Genomic DNA, 20808 nt, shown 5'->3' on the forward strand with positions numbered 1-20808 from the left:
TCAGCCACTTCCCTGGGCAGACTTCTTCAATGCTATACAACTCTTTCAGTGAAGAAATTTTTCCCTATATCCAATCTAAACCTCCCATGGAACAACTTGAGTTTGTTTCCTCTCATCCTATCATTTCTTGCTTTGGAAAAGAGGCTGATACACCTTGCTACAACCTCTTTTCGGGTAGATGTAGAGAGCAATAAGGTCCCCCCGAGCTTCCTTTTCCTAAGACTAAACAACTCCAGTTCCCTCAGCAGCTCTTCCTAAGACTTGTTCTCCAGACTCTTCACCAACTTCGTTATCCTTCTCTGAACACGCTCCAGCACCTCTGCATCCTTCTTGGAGTAAGGGGCCCAAACCTGAACACGGTATTAGAGGTGTGGCCTCACCAGTGCCAAATCTAGGGGGACAATCACTGCCCTTGTCTTGCTGGCCACAGTATTTTGGTTACAAGCCAGGATGCTATTGGCCTTCTTGGGCACACTGCTAGCTCATATTCAGCCAGCTGTCAATAAGCACCCCCAGGTCCTTTACCACCTGGCAGCTTTCTGGCCACTCTTCCCCAAGCCTGTAGCATTGTGTGTGGTTGTTGTGACCCAAGCACGGGACTTGGCATTTAGCTATGTTGTATCTCAGAAAACTGGCATTGGTCCATCGATGCAGCTTGTCCAGATCCCTCTGCAGATCCTTCCTACTCTCAAGCAGGTTAACACTCTCACCTGACTCGGTGTCATCTGCAAACTTACTGAGGGTGCACTCAATCCCCTCATCTAGATCACTGATAAAGATATTAAACAGAACTGTCCTCAATACTGAGCCCTGGGGAACACCACTTGTGACCATCCACCAGCTGGATGTAACTCCCTTTACTACCACTCTTTGGGCTTGGCCATCCAGCCAGTTTTTTACCTAGTGAACAGTACAACTGTTCAAGCCATGAGCAGCCAGTTTCTCCAGGAGAATGCTGTGGGAAAGTGTCAGAAGCTTTCCTAAAGTCTAAGTCAACAATGTTCACTGCAGCATGAGGAAGGATTTTCTCAATCATATTAAAAATACAGTTAGGTTTTAAAAGCTATTCAGCTTAAAGTTTTAAACTACTCCATTTAAAATTTTCTCCTATTTGTTTGAAAAATATTTCAGTAAGGAAACTATCTCTTTTCCATTGCTTTCTGATTCGGTACAATGTCTTGAATAGCATTTGTATTGGACTACTTGTGTCCAGGTAATGAAACGGGCAAGGGCAGCATCACTAATTACAAGACTTCTGTATTACACAAAATTGGAAATGGAACTATTTATTTCCAAATGGTCTTTGAGTTTTACAGGAGATAGTAAAATCATCATTTACTGATTAAAAGTATGTTTTATTTAACTACTAAATAAAACAGCAGTTAACCCCTTGACAAGTATATGCAGATAATTAAAAACCACCCAAAGAAATCGCAGCTAGACATCCAGGACAAGTCTGAAAGGAGGATTTGAGATAACGTTCAGGGTAACACATGTTTTTTTCCAATGTCATTTTTTCTAAAGAGGTTTCATAGTGCATGTTGCCATTGGGTGGGCAATTTGTCTTTCAATTATATTAGGAACACTCTAAGTTAGCATTCTAGAAATGCCCAGTAAATTGAGCAACCTTTTTTTCTTTGTTTGCATGTTCATTGTCCATTGTATAGAAAGTGCAAACATTCACAAATTTTTAATGCAAAATTATTATGTTTATTTAGTCTTAAATTCACTTTAACACAGTCAGTGTTAACTTCAGTAATATACATATGTCTCCAGAGTGTACTAGGTGACTTTTTTTCAGAAATACAACATTGAGTTAAATCTCTCCTGTACAGGAAGTACCATATCTTCTTTAATAGAGTTGTTAAGAATAACACTGAATATGAGGAACCTGGGTTTAGTGTCCCTTATCCTATGCAACAGCAACAACTTTTGGAATGAGTCACTTAAAAATTATGTGTAACTGTCAATTTAAAAACACAATTCACACTGGATTCTTCCACTTTACTTATGCATGCAGGTGCATTACAAGAAATATATATACATATAAAATTAAAAATCAAACTGCTTCTAAGAGGAAATCTTTCTTATTTAAGTCAAGCAGTTCAGCACTGACTTCCAGCCAAGATCATTCAGGTATGTAGGTGTTTTCAATAATTTGATGTAGGTCTATTTCTGGTTTTGAATATTACTTATTGTATTTAATACAATTTAAAAAAACTTCATGCTGAACCCGATTGTGACAGAAAACCTTAAATGTATTCCCTATATTCTCTATTACTTTATTATCTCATCACATTTTTAAAGGTCATATTAATTTTGTGGTGTTTGTTTGAAAATAGACTTCAGAAAGGTATGTTTGAACATTGGATATCTATTTGCAATAAATTTGCTGCTTAAGCAAATAAACATATTGCAGATCTATCTGGAGGGTCATGTTTTGCCTTTGTTGGAAATTTCAGCAAATATTGACTTAAGTTCAAGGTTAGGGGTATGTACAGATATCTGAGACATAGTAATGCTTCTTTTTATTCACAGCTAGGTTCCTGCTTAGCAACTAGAGTATGACTTGTTCAGACCACATGTACCATGATGATGCATGACAATAGTAACCTAAGATGTCTAAAGCATAAACCTGAAGTTCAGATGTTTCAGATACTAGTATTACTGAAAAAGTTAAGTAGAATATTAACCCAAATATTGAGTTTAATAAGCAAGTATCTGTGTGTGTCTGTTGTGTTTAAACACATGAATTAACATCTGAAACAAATCAAGCTCTATGCCAGTTAGCATCCATGAAATTATTTTTAGCAACTTGAAAAGTAGACAGATTATTTACAGAATAAGTAAAGCTGTTATACTTGCCACCACTTCCTTCTCATCCTTAATTTTTTCTTCTTTTAAATCTGAAAGTTCTGAAATATTTTTGCCTATTTCATAGAAGGAAGGCCAGATAGCTAATTAATTGAATGATATCACTCTCATTGTAATTTAAAAGAAGTGTTTCTGGAGAAATTTCTAATATCCTGACTAGAAAGCCTCAGAGGTTAAAATCTGCAGTTCCTAAGGTGCCAATATAAGAATGATGTAAAGAAACTGAAAGACATTCAGAAAAGAATGACAAATTTCATTGAGAAGATGGTTTATGAAGAAAGGTTAAATTGTCTAAATGCATGTACCCAAATAAATGGAACATGGTGAATATTGATGTGCATATAAATATTGTAAAAAAGCAATATAAGAAGTGATTATTATTACAAAGTAGATTGAATTTAAGGATCATGAGGATAGAAATGGGCATTCTACTATGTTTGAGCAGTCTGGCATTACAAGGACCTATGTTTCTTAGGGCCTTCAGCTTGTAGTCTTATAGAACAACAGGAGTTGTGCCAAAGGAAACCCATAGGAATAAGTGGGCAATAAACTGAGGAAATTAAAGCTTAGTAACAGAAATAAAGCCTGTACAAGCTCAACAAAGACTAAATATTGTTTCTATATACAGATAAATGGTACAATCTTAAATTAAGCCTTACAACTTAAATGTTTGAGGTTTTTAAAATTTTAACATACTATAAGAATATTGTTTTAAAAAAACTACAACGCATTTTTATTTTGTTTTGCTTTTATTTATTAGCAATCATAGAAAAGTTTAGGCTGAAAGAGACTTCTAGGCATCATTTGATGAAACCATCTTTTGAAAGCACAGCCCTAGGCCATGTTATGCAGAGCCATGTCATGCAGAGTCTTACATTTTTTGACAGCCTTTTCCAATGTTTGGTTGTTCTTAGAGGGAAGAATTCACATCCAGGCAGAATTTCTGCTGAAACAACTTATGTCTGTTGCTTCTCATCACCTGCAACCTTGTGAAGAAAGTACCTTCATATCTCTATAAAAGCCTTTTGGATACCTGAAGACTGATTAGTTCCCATTGTTCCCTTGGCTTGAACAATCTATTCCCTCCACTTCTCTTCATGTGTCAAATTCTCAAACCCTATAAACAACTTAATGACCCTCTGTTAGACTTTTTCCAGTTTTTCAGTGTCTCTCTTGAATGTGTAGGGCCAAAACTAGACACAGTATCAGATGTAGCCCAGCAAATCCTGAGTAGAATGGGAATAATTACATTCCTTGAACTGCTGGATATAGTCTTGCTGGTGCCGCTCAGGACATGGTTTGCCTTTATTGCTTTAAAGTTGCACTGCTAACTCATGTTTAATTGACTGTCCACCGGGATGCCAAGGTCATTTTCAGCAGAACTACACACCGGTCAGTCACACTGCAACCTGTACTGTTGCTTGGCATTATTCAGTCCCAAGTGCAGAGATTCATGTTTATTAAGCCTCATGTAATTTTTATCAGCTGAGTGTTTCAGCTTGCCAACCCTTCTCTGTACAGTGGCTGTTCCTTCTGATATACTCACCTCTCCTCTCAATTTGCTGTCATTCAAAAATTTTGCCAGAGTACGTTCAATCTTGTCATCCAGATTGTTTATACAGGTACTGAATAGTATTAGACCCTATACTGACTTGTGAGTAGCTTCACTTGGGGCTGGTCACCAGTTCAACTTTGAGTTTGCCAAATGAGCCATTTTTTTGTCTATTGTCAGTCCATACCTTGACAGTTTATCAAGAAGGATTTTGCAAAAGACCATGTCAAACACCTTGCTAAAATTAAGGTAGATGGCATGCACAGCTCTACTGTTACACATGGAGCAAGTTGTTACATCATAGAAGGGAATCAGATTGGTCAAGCCCAACTTACCATGGTGATTTTTTTCCAGTCACATTCTGGTCCCTCATATACTGCTAAGATCTTCCATAATTTTCCGAGGGACTGAAATGAGCTTTGTGCAAGTTTCTCTAAAATTGCAAAGTGGACAGTTGAATGGGCAAACAGCAAGTGTACAAATGAAGAGCCAAAGTTGCTTGAGCCAGGTAAAGTAAGGACAGTGCTCAATATCCAGGACAAGCAGTAAGTTGTTTTGTTTTGTTTTGTTTTGTTTTGTTTTGTTTTGTTTTGTTTTGTTTTGTTTTCTAGGAAAAGAGCAGAATCTCCAGGGGAGAACTCTACTTTCACAGCTAAATAAATATTAAGAAAAAAACCTGACTAAATCTATGTAAGTGCAACAATCTTCATTACATGCATTCAACAGCCATGACTTGGTATGAACACTGTGCACATGATTATAGAAATAAAGCATATGCTATACTTACATTAGGCAACTGATGAAAATTGTTAAATCATGTTAAACAGAAAAAAAAATACTGGGAAGAAACTCTTGGCATATTCTGAAAGCTTTTCCTTTGAGCATTAAATATATTTAGAGACAAGTCCCCTAGCTATTTGCCATTTTTGAGTTGCAGAATTTTCTACCTATGCATTATCTGACACTGAATTCAATGGGTTATTTAAAAGTTCATGCTTTTATTCTTCTGTGGTTTTATGAGTTTTATGTTGGAATCCAATCTACCACAGTTTTGCACACAGGTTCACCACCTCTTTAGGATTCAAAGGAGCTGCTGAATGCATTTAATTACATTGTTGAAGGATATATCTGTTGTGGTTTAACCCCAGCCAGCAACTAAATACCATGAAACTGCTCACTTGCTACTCCTTCCCATTGGGATGGAGAGGAGAACCGGAAAAAAGGTAAAACATGTGGCTTGACATAAGAACAGTTTAATAAGTGAAATAAAATAGTAATAATAGTAATAGTAATAATAAGAATAATAATAATGATGATGATGTAAAGTGAGACAACAAAAAGAGAGAGAGAAATAAAACCAAAGAAAGACAAGTGATGCACAATACAATTGCTCACCACCCACTGAACAATGTCCAGCCAGTCGCCAAGTAGCTATTTCTACCTCCTGGCCAACTCCGCACAGTTTATATACTGAGCATGATATTCTATGGTATGGAATATCCCTTTGGCCAGTTTGGGTCAGCTGTCCTGGTTATGCTCCCTCCCTGCTTCTTGTGCACCTGCTCACTGGCAGAGCATGGGAAACTGAGAAGTCCTTGACTTAGGGTAAGCACTACTTAACACCAACAAAAACATCAGTGTGTTATCAACATTATTCTCATACTAAATCCAAAACCACAGCACTGTACCATCTATTAGGAAGAAAATCAACCCTATCCCAGCTGTACGTAGGGCAAGCTTTCAGAAAGATATTTAAAGGGCAACAGTAATGACTCCCTACTGAAATATTTAATAATTACTCTTGCTACCAATGTCTTTACAATTCAGAGTTCTCACAGTGTTTATGAATGGAAGTTTGGTCATAGAAAATAAAGATTTAATCTCATTTCTGTGTTCTCTTCTATTTCATTTTATTTTTTTCCCCCTTCTCCTTTATAAACAGCTTTAAAATTGCACTGCCCCATTCAGGTTGGTTCAGTTATGTATTTATCGATCTATTTATTTATTTATTTTTAATGGATATTTAGTGATCAGTGGCTTTGAAAAATTAGGATCTTGATCAAACTATATCTTGATATATTTTCCACTTTGTCTAAACAGTATAGGCTCAGAAAATTTAAGTTAAAGAATTTGTGCTTTTAATGTTTTTGCATGTTATGTAATAATTTGTATATAAGCAACTGAAGCTATAACAGGTGTGAAACAAATTTGGATTAGGATTTCATTTTTAAGTTCCATGAACATGAACAAGTTTTTTTACAATTAAAAAAACCGCAAAAAACCCAAAAACAAACAAACAAAACCCAAACAAACAAAAAAAAAAAAAAGACTGAGAGAGGAAATTTCCCCCTCACTACTTTTTTTGGACCATAAATTTTGCAGAAGACCACTTTACCTTTATCTATGCAAAATCAACACCAAATTGGTTTGATCCAAGTTTTGATTTATTTTTATTACTGAGAACCATTCCTGATTCCATCAAGAGAAGCTCTGTATTCAGCTTGAAGTGTTCCTCTGCTGTTAACGCAGGCTGTATTTTACTCAAAGACTAAAGTGCCTCCTTTTAACAGGTGCAAAAAACCCTTAGCATAAGTTTTTATGAGTCTATAATTTGAACCAGGTCAAAACGCTCATTCTAGGAAACCGTAAAGAAAACCAACCAAACACAGAATTTTCTACACTGAAACGAGTGTGAATATCTTTCAGTTTTGATAGAATTTCAAGGCTGAGATTATAGTGGTTTGACAAGATGTCAACCCAGCTGCTCTCTCATTCCCCATACTCAACAGGACAGATGTAGAGAATGAGAAGAAAAAACTCATGGGCTGAGATAGACGGAAATAATTTGGCAAGTACCATCACAGGGAAAAAAAGATTCAACTTAGGGAAAATTAATTTAGTTTATTGCCAATTAAAAATAGAGTAGGATGCTGAGAAAGATAGACAAGAGAAAGACTAAAAATTACAGTGTCACTCCTGGTAGAGAACTCCACATCAATGAAAGATATAGATATCAAGGAAGTGTATACTTACAATGATAAAATCACTTTTACACAGAATTGTTAAATAAGGAACATAGTTTTATCAATACTGTCACCAAGCACAGTCATGAGTATCACAGTAATATGTACCTTAGACATAATATGGCTTTGCTAATGTACATCTCACCTATGTATTTAGATATTTTAGTCAAATAAATTAACTTTGCTAACAGGTAACCAACTATGCTTTGTTTATAGGGTCAGATTGATTAACAAAGCATAGAGCTCTAAAATGCTTATCTATTGTGCCTGAAAAATTTTGGGAAGAAGAGCAGAAGCTGTGGATGAGAAGTATCCATATGGAAAAAAAACCCCAAAACTATATTGGAAGCAAGAAGGTAACAAAATTATGAACATAACTCTTGAAAATGGCACTTCCTGAACTTTCACAGAAGTAAATGTACCAGAAATAGTCTTTAAATTCTGTCACAGCTAGATTGTTTGCAGTTATTTCTATAGCTCTCATTTGCATATTTGTGGTGCCACATTAGACAAGAACAGATGAGAAAAAATGCCTGATTTTTGAAATTATGGTCAGTAGGTACAATATACTTCAAATAAATGCGTTTGATTCCTTGTCATCTAGAACATTAGTTGATTTCTTTTCCATTTTGTAAACTGGCCTATGAGTTTTCTTTACCTGAATTTGAATTTGTACACTTCAGTTGATCATAATAATTTTGGCTGTACTGTCATCAAAAATCATTCTATAAATTTATAATACGTGGATTTTTTTTTTCAATTGCATGCTTTTAATTAAGCAAAAACATGTTAAGTAGTATCTAAATACTTACTTTTATTCTTTTAAATAACTTCAGGATTAGTGGTGAAAATTTAACTTTAAAAAAAGTCTATAAAAGCAAGAAAATTAGAAAAGCTTATGAAATACTTTGCTCATTTCAATGATCACAGAATCCTTTGGTCTGTGATATGAAAAAAGCAGTGAAAGTACAACTTGAGAAATTAAAAGACAACATAAGAGATAAGGAAGGAGAATGAAAAAATTCTATTTTCTAAATCACTGTCTCAAAAAAGAAAATATGCAAAACCCACCATGCAATTTTACACACTGTACTATCCCCTGCAGAGAGCTGGATTTTTTGGAGCACAAGAGAAAATGAATTTGTTCTTGGATTTAGTTCAGAAAGAATCATGAGAGCAATTCACTTCTGTTGCAGTTCCAGTAAAAAGCTATTATGTTGATTGCCATAAAGTTCATCAGTTTAAATATGTAACTTCTATTCCTGACTCATCATTTAGGTAAAAATACTCAATCACTGTGACAAAAAAAAAATGCCCAAAATAAAGGCAACAATTATTTGAAGATCTACCTTCCAATTGTCCCTTGTACTAGCCAAATAATGGACGTGCAAGAAAGTTCATAATATCCACTATCTCTTAAAATGAGAGTGGGTTCAAGAATTCCAGTACTTTCTTGCAAACAGTTGATCAAGCTCTACCTCATTTCATGGATACAACTAATACTATTTTAGTCTTCTTCCCAGTTATACCCACCTCATCTCTTTAAATCTTTCTGTGATATTACTTCTTATGATTCAGGCAGTCAGTGATTGATGTGTTAGCATTATAAATCCTGATGCAACTATTTCATTACCCAAGTCATGTTCTGCAGAAAACACCAGAAGTCATGCAATCCCACTCTAAATCTATATGGGATAGAAATATGGACTTATGCCAACCCTCTCACATAGCTGAAAGACACATAAAAATGGAACAATAATCTGTGACAAAATCATTATATTTCCTGTTGTTTGCTATCAGATACCAAGGACAATCCATGATGCAGTGGGGCATAGATAATACACAGTGAATAACTATCTAACACCATAGAGTGTAGGCATTCTCTGGATAACTGCCAGTCCAGAAGGAGATGGAGTAACTAATATCTTTTTGAAAATATTTTATGGAAACCGATCAACATTATTTTGTTACAATATTTCCAGTAGTTTTGTTCCTGCTTTCTAATGACACTACTAACTGATCATAGCAGCAACGATGGAGCTTTTAGACTGCAATGATGTATTGGCCTTGAAACAGCATGCATTTCAAACATGTCTCGAGAGCTTTGTGTTAGGAAATTGTGCATCATAACAAGGTGGATTGAAATGATTGCAAGGTGTTCTAAAGTCTTAAAGTATGCAAGTACCAGTAATGCCTATAATCCACATAAGGCAAGTTTTAAAAATGCAAAACTGAAAAGAGGTAAGAAGAAAAATGACAACAACAACAAAAATTTCCCTAATGTTGCCATTGATTTCTAAATTTCCTTTAACCTCATAAAGTTTGAAAAGGCCAGTGCAAGGTCTTGCACCTGAGTCGGGGAAATCACCAGTATCAGTACAGACTGGGTGATTAATGCACTGAGAGCAGCCCTGCAGAGAAGGACTTGGGGATAGTGGTGGACAAAAAATTGGATGCCAAAAACCAATGTACACTTTTAGCCCAGAAAGCCAGACATATCCCGGGCTGCATAAAAAGAAGCATGGTAGCAGGTCAAGGGAGGTGATTCTCACCCTCTGCTCTGCTCTGGTGAGACCCCACCTGCACTACTGCATCCAGCACTAGAGTCCTCAGTACAGGAAAGTGTTAGAGCAGGTTCAGAGGAGGGCCAGAAAAATGATCAGAGGGCTGAAACACCTCTCCTATGAAGAAAGGCTGAGAAAGTTTGAGTTGCTTAGCCTGCAGAAGAGAAGGCTCTGGGAAGACCCTACTGCATCCTTTCAATACTTAAAGGGGACTGATAAGAAAGACAGAAGACCTGTATAGTTTTAAACTAAAAGAGGTAGATTCAGACGAGATACAAAGAAGAAATTCTTTAAAATGAGGGTGGTGAGGCACTGGAACAGGTTGCCCAGAGAAGTTGTGGATGTCCCATCCCTAGAAGCTTTCAAGGTCAGGTTGGATGGGGCTTTGAGCAACCTGGTCCAGTGGAAGATGTCTCTGTCCACAGCAGAAGGCTTGGACTAGATGATCTTTAAAAGTTCCCTTTCAACCCAAACCATTCTGATTCTATATTTCTATGATAAATGGAAATGACTTGGCATCTACCTTGAGAAACATACAGCTGTGAGATGTTTTTATTTTAAAATGTTACTGATAGAATTCCTTACTGTATTCTGATTGCATAATTCCTAATCCTACATAGCATTTGATTATAGCATTCTTAGGCATGTGAATTATTCAGGGGAGGAAATCAATGAGGTGATGCATGTTAAAAAATATACATCGAATTGTATGTGTGTATGTCCAAAGAAGAGCAGTGAAACCTGTGTTTAGAGAACAAATCTTACAAGGAGCAGCTGAGGGAACTGGGATTGTTTGGTGTGGAGAAAAGGAGGCTCAGGGGAGACCTCGTTCTCTACAACTACCTGAAAAAGGTTGTAGCAAGGTATGTCAGTCTCTTTTCCAAAGTAACAAGGGATAGGACAAGAGGAGATGGTCACAATTTTTGCCAGGGAAGGCTTAGAATAGACTAGACTAGAGTAGACTATTTCAGTTGGAAGGGACCTACAACTATCATCTAGTCCAACTGGCTGACCAATTCAAGGCTTATCAAAAGTTATAGCATGTTGTTAAGGGTTTTGTTCAAATGCCTCTTAAACACTGACAGGCTCGGGGAATTGACCACCTCTCTAGGAAGCCTGTTCCAGTGTCTGACCATCCTCTCAGTAAAGAAATGTTTCCTAATGTTCAGTCTGTACCCCTGCTAGTGCAGCTTTGAAGCATTCCCATGCATCCTATCACTGGATACCAGGGAGAAAAAATCAGCATATCTCTTTCCACTTCCTCTCTTCAGGAAGCTGTAGAGAGTAGTGAGGTCACCCCTTAGCCTCCTTTTCTCCAAACCAGACAAACCAGACAAAAAAGAAATATCCTCAGCCACCCATTACAGGACACTCCTTTCCAACCTTTTCACCAGCTTTGTTGCTGTCCTCTGAATGCATTCAAGGATGTTCACATCCTTCTTAAATTGTGGGGCCCAGAACTGCACATAGTGTTCAAGATGAGGCCACACCAATGCTGAATACAGCAGGATAATGACACATTCCAGAAAATGGTTTGCCCCCTTGGCTGCCAGGGCACACTGCTAACTCATATTGAGCCTGATGTCAACAAGCACCCCCAGAGCCCTTTCTGCAGGGCTTCTGTCCAGCCACTCCTCTTCCAATTTATACTTGTGCCTGGCATTACTGTGTCCTAGGTGCAGAATCCCACATTTTTACTTGCTAAATTTAATCCCATTAATCATTACCCAATGCTTGAGTCTATCTAGATGCCTCTGCAAGTCCTCTTGTCACACAAGAGAGTCAACAGCACCTCCCAGTTTGGTATCATCAACAAACTTGCTAACAGTACATTACTTTAGGTTGGATATGAGGAAAACTTTCTTCACTGAAAGGGTGGTCAAGCATTGGAACAGGCTGCCCAGGGAAGTGGCTGGGTCACCATCCCTGGAGGTATTTAGAAAACATGTAGATGTGGCACTTTAGGGATACGGTTAAGTGGTGAACTTGGCAGTGTTAGCTTAAGGGTTGGACTTGATCTTAAGGTCTTTTCTAACCTAAATTATTTTATGATTCTATGATTATATAATTGAATGCTATGCTGGAGAATAATATACTTTCCCAAGTATGTGCAGGACAAAACCCATAAACATGTTGAAAGTTCCTAAGAACCTACCCACAGGGGCCTGCCTGGAAAGGCTGAAGGCGATCTTAGTGCCAACATTCCCAAAGGCAGCCTTGTCCTGCTGTCACACAGTGAATGGTTTAGGTTAGGGCACTTAAAGACTCACAACCAAAGCTATGAGCAAGATACATTTATTTGAATTTGTGAAAATGTGACTAAACAAAGTTTGATGACAAGGTTCACTCTGTTATTTATCACATGGATTAAACACACAAAGGTAAATGGAGTTAGAATCAAGCTAGAATGATTTACAGGCATCAAAGAGACAAAAGAGTAAGGGATACCCTCCTGTTGAGTCACGGGGTTCAGAACAGACCTTGCTTTCTAAACTCTTTGATAGAATTTAGGTGTGACTACATCAAATCTTAGTCTCAGACTTGGACAATGGTCTCCATCTATCAGAAGAGGTATAAAGAACAAGATAAGTAAAGAAGACCCTTCTGTTGAGTCCTGAGGTTCAAAATAGAGCCCCTTGCTTTCTAAACTCTTTGATAGAGTTTAGATGTGACTAGACCTACCTTTAGTCTCAAACTTGGACAACAGGTATAGGTTTAAGGAAATACAGGAGGAAGGGAGATCCTACTGTTGAGTCACAAGGTTCAGAATAGACCACCTTGCTTGCTGAACTCTTTGACAGAGTGTATGTGTGGCTAGGTCCAATTTCAGTCTCAGCCTTGGACAATGGATTATATCTAAAGGGTATATGGAAAGAGAGGTTTTGTTCATCAGAAAGAGATTTGTTCAAAATTCAAGATTATTCTTAAGATTTTAGCGGCATTTGATTTTAGCAGTATTTAATCTATGATTATTTTAACATCTACAAAGTGAATCAATAGAATTTGATTAAATCATAAGAGTAACCTAACTACTGATTGAATTTCTTAATGCTTACTATGAGTTATCTAAACCAATTTGCATACACACACAAAAGTGCAAGGGAAATAGACATATAGGGATATATACATAAATGTACAAAAACATACCTGTTAAAAGTTCCCCTTGAGTTCAGTGAAATACTCATGTTGAACGCCTTTGCATTCCTCAACAAGTGAAGGGTTGAGCCTCAAGGAACAGGGGTGTCAGCCCAGGCTCTGGTCTTCGGTGACAATTGCTGTAGTATCACAAACTTCACAACCTCTGAGTGGTGTCCCTCTGAGAGGGAGATGCTGGTTGCAGACCACTACAGTCCAGGAGAGCTCATATGATCTCACTTAGGACTGCTGTTTATAAGGTTGTAAGACGATTGCTTTTAATCATCTTTACATTTCCATCCTGGTCATAACAGGCGTCTGTAATTTCTTCAGAATTCCTTTCTGCCAGGGCAAACACCCTGTCCATGGGTGCTGCTTTTGGCCAAGGCACTGGTGCTGTGGCTCTGACTCAGTAATGCAGTTCAGGTAATAATCTTTCTTCCTTTAGCATTTGGCTAACAATTCTGTGAAAACCTCTCTACTTGCCTACATTCCATACTGCAGTCAGTATGGGTACATTTGACATGTTAATGTTTCCCATCTTTCTTTTCCCTCAGTGAAGAATAGTTATGCTGGTAAATTGGTATTTATCCAACAAAATACTTCAGAAACAGAAATATTTCCTACACAGTAATTGACTACATTTTTCTGAATTTCTGTGTGTTTTTTATGTATAAAGGTTGTTGAATGATTTGACTGACTCATTTTCAGAGGAAATTGCGTAGGCTCTTCAGTTCAAGCAACAGTTCATCATAGCACACAGCCAGGTGGAGCAACAGAAACTTTTATATGTTGGAAAATGAATTCCAAATTATAGCAGACAGTGAGTAATTAGAACACATCCATTCTTCTATGAAACATATTTGACATAGTTGAAATTATCAAGTGCTGTCATTAATATTGGTATTGTCTAAATATTAATGAATATCAATAGCACAAAGTCAATGAATCATAGGTAAATTTCTCTTTATGTCTCTCTATATTTTTCTGCAGTTATTAAGCCAGTGTTAACATTATCATGTACTGTAAAATATCCAAGGTACATTAAAGAGAAAAGAAATCTGTAAGTTCCTTTCAGTATCAATAGTTGCTTTTAGAACTTTTAATGTGGGGCTTGTTCTCTATATGGCCATCATTGACATCCATCAAATAAACTATTTTCATTCTGCTTTTTTCTTATTTTATCTATGGTTTTGTAGAGATAATGAAATAAATACAGATTCATATGGCCATAACAAAAATGCCTAGCTTTGATATGTTAAGATTTACTGCAGGAAGTTGTCTGCAATAGGATGTTTTTGTTTTACTGTAGGTGTAAAGAAAATTTCATGCTGCATGAGACAATGAATGAGGTAAAGTATTGGATGCAATTGCATTGCCAAACAGTCATTAAATGCTCAACAATAGCCCAGATATGCCTTGAAATAGTAAAATCTTTTTTATTAAGACATAGAATATTATTAGTACACCTCAATTAAGTACTTCAGGCAGTTCCCTGTAAGGTAAAAGGTTTCCTACCAGTTACTAGTAGAAAAGAAACAACATCTGTGATAGTTCAGTGTCTCAATTTTACTGCAATGCCAGCACTGGAACTGTGCCCAGGTCTCAGTAGCTGTTCTCTAAAATGTACCATAAATTACACCTTAGTTTAAAGTATAAACTTTCAGTGTTATTGAAATGTTATGCTCAAATGTAGCCGTAGATCTTTTTGGTAAGGGAAAAATAAAGTTGTTAGAATGCAAATAAAGACAGGGACAAATTCCATCTCATTTTTTATACTCTGTAATTTCATGTCTGTATGTTGAAAGAGATAGAAGTCAGGGCAGTATTTGTCAGTGTGTCCTTAAATGTGCAGAGAAAACCTGGTATTTCAAACAAATATAGAGCCCATTTTAGAAATTATATCAAACTCCATCTGTTCCTTTTCTCATTTGACCTATTTAGTCAGATATAGAGTTCCCTGCTTATCCCCCTACCTGGTATCTTTAAAACTACTTCAGAAGGCTCTGCCATAGTCAAAACCAATAGAATGAAGCAATATATTGAAAAGAACAACTAGCACTTCAAAGGATTCTATTATATTAGATGCAGTTGTCTTCACAAATACTTTTGATGTACTATTAGCAACGTGATATAAATTTGGCTCTGTTTTCAAAAACTATTATTTTTTCCAGTTTAGGATATGCCACTGAAATGTCATTAGCATCCTGATTTTTTTCCCCTTTTCTCTACCTATATCCACACTATGTTAACTTATTTTTTGTAAAAACAGAAAGTTTAAATGTGAGATGTAAAAAGAGCTATTACTTGGTGATGCAGTGTATCAGCTGCTTCATCTAATTATTTCATAGATGAAAATAAGCAATAAAAGCAAATTCATGATTCATATAGTCTTTTATGGAAGAAATCTAGTATCATAAAAATATTTTCAAATAAATGCAATAATTGGATGAAGTAAAAATGCTCTTATTAGTCATTGCTTCTATACAATGTAGGAGAATGAATGGATGAAGGAAGGTACATGAAGGTTTATATATATATGGAAAAATATAACATCTTGTGGAGTTACTTTCTCATCTCTCCTGTGGTGGATTTGAACTTTTAATAGTGATTTAGTGACTGTATTTTGATCTCATTATTGGGGAATTTTGAAGTATAATGTCCAGAACCGGTTGAAAAGGCAGAAAAAAAATTACATTATCTAGCAAGATCTATTCTAAATACTTTATGGGGCAGGTTTACAGATGATGATTGTAAAGAACTTCACCATTTTCTTCAGTTACTAAAATGGTTTGGTCAAGGAAGAGGAGGAAGAGAACAGTATCTGATTTCTGGATGCATGAAAAGGTTTCTTATGAGAAAAAGAATGTAGTTAATAACGAGCTATTTTGACTGTTGGAGATGTATTAACCTAAAAAGTTCAGGCCTGCTTAGATTATCATCACTAGACACTCTACTAAGATCTGCAGCATTCTACTTCAGAATAAAAAAGTCACCTGATAACCTGCCTTCTCAAGAATCAGAAAGAAAAATCCAGTGCTCTCTGCCATAAACACATACCAAATCCATCCAGATGATTACAGCACTACTCCTGGGCATTTTTCATTCCATTCGCTTTGTTTCTTTCATCCAAATCACACTAAAACAGTTCCTGCTATACCACGGTACTGAAGAGTTATAGGGGATTCCTGCAATACATGACACAGGATTTAAAATTTCCATCCGCTAGCCGTACCCTATAGCTACTATTATACTGTTATAAGGTAAGATAGATCCTTTTACAAATCATTCTGTGTGTATGTGTATGCACACAGTCGTGTTCATCTAATGATACCTACAATATGGTGTGTAGTATCATTTATGTTTATTGTAATGGTTTGCACTTACATGTCTACATTTTACTAGCATTACTTATGATTTCTAAACCAACTTTTTTTATCAACAATGTTTGAAGTGATGAGAGGGAGGGATAAAGCAATGGGCTCAGTTGCAGAGTACTTGTTTTCCATTGCCATTTGTGAATCACACTTAACTAACAAGTGAGGAATTTAGATAATTGAAGTATTACTAACCATGTGTAATAAGTCTTAATCTGAGTAATAAGTTTTAAATTACTTAGATCTATAATATTCACATTTATTCGTATATGTTTCTGGTGATTTGGGAAATTACTTACTTGGTTCAAACAAGCAAATTAGATATACTGTGGCCCTTACCAAAATGCAATGTAAGTATAAATACTGGCAATTTATGGCAATTCATATGTAGGTTGTACCACAAACCTCATAAGAAGAATGAAAATAAATTAAAAAAATCTTAGATTCTGATATAATTTGATTACTTCCGAAAACTTTGCAGGTAGAAAAAATGTATGAAAAATGAAAATTAAAAAAAAAAATATTCTAAAATCTTTGCAATTCTGATTTTGTAAAGCTCTTAGAAATTCCCATATATGAATATTATACTTCATTAAAATATTATAATTTTTGATGTTGGTGTCAACATTCAAAAATAAGCTAAATGTTCATTGGAAGTGTATCACCTGTCACTCAAAAAATCTAGGTGTTCTACAACTCCACCATAATTCCTTTTTAAAACTGATAATTTATATTAACATGTTCAAAGCAATAATTAAAAGAACTAAAATTCTTTCCAAAAGTTTCAAACAAACGTTTAAAAGAAGTATTGCAATACTTGCTGACACTGATTATCATTTAATAATTGTTTGGATCTTATACAGGGCATCTATTAAAAATCCCAACAAACAAAATGAACAAACCTAAAAAATCACACACAAACTACAGAATAGCAGTTGTTTCCTACATGAGAACTTATGCACTAAAATAATGGGGGGGGTTGGCTTTAAGTGGCATTAAAAAGTTTCTTACAACTATTTTTCTACCTCATTCTTTTAGTACCTTTGGTAACAAACCTATGCAGAAAGATTAAAGGCAATTAGATATGATGTGAATCTGATCATAATCTAATAATGTTATGCACCAAACAAATTATAGGTGTGACGTAACGGCTGTAACATAGGTAGCAATGTTCTGCCACTAATATGGAAGAAAGCAAAAATGTTGTCCATCTTTGATATTGAGGATGGGTTTTTTTACTTCTCTATCATGCTTAAAACTCCCGACAAACACTTCATTGTCTGTGCTTGTAGAAAGTCATTGGAAAGACATTTTCTGTCAGTGTCCTTTTCCACAACTGCAGACTTAATGTGGGATTGTAGTGGAAGAAATATATGTAATAAAAAAGATCCCCATGAGGTTTATTAATCAATATTAATTATATTTCTCAAGTTCTGTAGTTGAAAAAGTTCTCTAGTTAAGTTGTTCTTTGCATTACTCTTTTTCAGTCTTTTAGGCCTGAAGACAGGTAAGTCCAGTATATGTAAAATTATTTACTTTTCATCATGTATAAAATTTTATTTTATACTTTGATTATAGAGCATAAAAAGAAACCTTCTCTGAACAACAGTTAATAATAGTTTTTTAACATTGCTTTAGCTAACTAAAATCCATATATATTTACCTAATATTTTAATTATTTAGGCATATATATTCTCATTTATTTAGAGACTCGTCTATTTATGGTATGTAAAAAAGGAAGCTCTGAAATTATTATTGTTTAATTAGTTGTACTAATAAATCTTTTTCTCAGATTCCCTTGGAAGATCAACATGTATGATTAATTTCAGACTAATTAAGAGGATCTATTATATTTGCAGTTACAAGACTCTCTGCTTCTGTATCATTGAGAAAAAGTGGAAAAGGGGTGTGTGAAAGCTGTGAAAAAAGGGTAGGTGGTCTGTGAAAAGATGAGTATCATGTGCTCTAGATTCACTGGAGTTTTTGTGAAGAGTTCAATAGATCAAACGGAAGAAATGGGCAAAATGCAAAATGCCAATTTTGAGCTGCTCTTCTAGAAGAAACATTGTACTTGGAGACTAAATACAAGTGCACACAGAGTTAAGGAACAGTTCTGTAAAGGTAAGAGATCTGAAATTAGCTTGTTTTGAATACAAGAAAGTTAGTTTCAACAAAATATTTTTCACACCTCTATCTAAAACCCTATAGCCATTTATATTTTGTTTCTTAAGGTGATTAATTATTTTTAGTTTTTAGGAGACAGAAGTATCTTGTATTATATTATCTAAAATGAGTAATAATAGTAACCTTCAACAACAGCAGAAGTACATGAGTTTTCTAAATACCTCTTCTCCCTATTTAAAATAAATAATTTGAAGGACTCAAAGTGCTAGAAAAAATTTGGAGCTCATCATTAAAGGCTGTCCAGGTATGGTCATCTACTGCTTACAATGTCTCCCACAACATCTTGAATTTCTGTTTTTTAATATCATTTTAAATATATATATATAATTTGTTCTCTTGTATTGTATGGACAGGTAGAAACAGCTGGCAAAAAATTAGTTTTAAATATCTTAAGGAAGAACTGCTTTTGAGCTTAAGGGGCAGAGTTTTGTCTGTCTGCAACATCACAAAATGTTAAAAGCTCGTATCCATTCTGCATTTTGGCATTATGAATAACCTGGTCAATATTAGTTACTTTATCAAAATTGTCTTTGCAGGCAGTGTGACACTAAGAAACAATTTCATTTTCAGCACAGGCTTATTTAGAAGAGCACAGGTCTATTTACTGCAGATGGGGCGGTAAGTTGGATGTGCTACCAACTAATGAAAATTATGATATCCCTCTTTCATGTCTGAAATGACTAAATAGAATATTAGATCGCAAGTTACTGTTAATAAACCAGCAGGATTATGAACGAATTAGGGAGCTCATGAGAAAAACTGGGGAATTATTACTTTTCATGAATTTCAAAATCTTCAATTTCATAGCGAGAACGGTGCCCTCAGAGTGGATATTTTGCAGCTATCAATCTGCTGCCTTCTTCCTCAATTTATTATCAAAGTCTAATTAAAATCAAAAAGTGATACTGAGTACTGTGCAAATCCACAGTTAGTGTAATAACCTCTCATTCAATGGAAAAGATGGGATGCTAGATTCATACTTGGGGATTGACAGACATGCACAAGGGATCATGCAGGCTTACTGGATCAAAGGAGATGAGAATTAAACTGTGCAGAAGATCTTTCCTGTCTGCATGACAGATACTACTTGCAGAAATAAAGATGAACAATAGAGGAGATAGGAAAAACAGTTACTGCATTGAAATAAATCTGTATGTGCAAAGAAAGTTACTCATTTGTATGTGAGACCAGGAATGAAATTCGTATAACTTGACACTAAAATATGTGGTATAATTATTATTGAGAAGGTAGGATCCATTCATTGCAATAAGAAGTTTAGAAGGAAATTATTTAAATAGGCTTTTGGAATTTAGTGATCTCTAACGCAAGGAACAAAAAATTAAGGGCTTGAGCTCTTGGAGTATCAAAGAAAACAATAAATAAAATTGATATTAAAAAAGTGATGGCATTACAGAGCATTTTCCAGCCAAGACAATACAGAACCAGCTACTGTCACAGTTCCTTATCTGTAACTATCAGTATTCTTTTTTCTAGACAAAAATTCAATATTTGGATTTATCTCAGAATAAGACATTTCCAGCTATGGCAATGTCACAGAGCTTGTATTTCTTCTGACACATTTCTGGTGCTCACAATGGGAATCCATTCAAGATAGGATAGTGATGGCATTTGACTAAATCAAATGTTTCTGCTGGAAGCATAAGTTACAGTCTTCTATTCAGGAAGGAAGCTGTCAGCCTTTCCTTCACTAACATCAGTGGCACTGGAAAAGGTACCAGTTGCTGATATGCAGACAGAATATTGTGGATACAGGATAAACCCATATCAGCCTAGTTTCAAAGATGGTGCAACTCATTGCTGAGTGGTCATGGATGTGAGCAAGGAAAAGGGTCACCAGAGCTAAAATTGGATCTGAAACAATGTTCTGGGAGAAAACTTTTCAAGGTTCAAAGCTGAGTGTGGCTATTGTAGAGAACTGGTTGGAACAGGAGAAGATCCAGAAATCTGTCACCTAAGATCATAAATACTTTCATATTTCTACCTGAAAAATATTTAGAATCCTGTAAAAGGGTTCATTTTTATCATCAGGATACAGAAAATTTAAATCAAATCCAAAATTTACCCTCAAGATTATATTC

Source organism: Falco punctatus (assembly GCF_963210335.1).
Source record: "Falco punctatus genome assembly, chromosome: 1".
NCBI lineage: Eukaryota > Metazoa > Chordata > Aves > Falconiformes > Falconidae > Falco > Falco punctatus.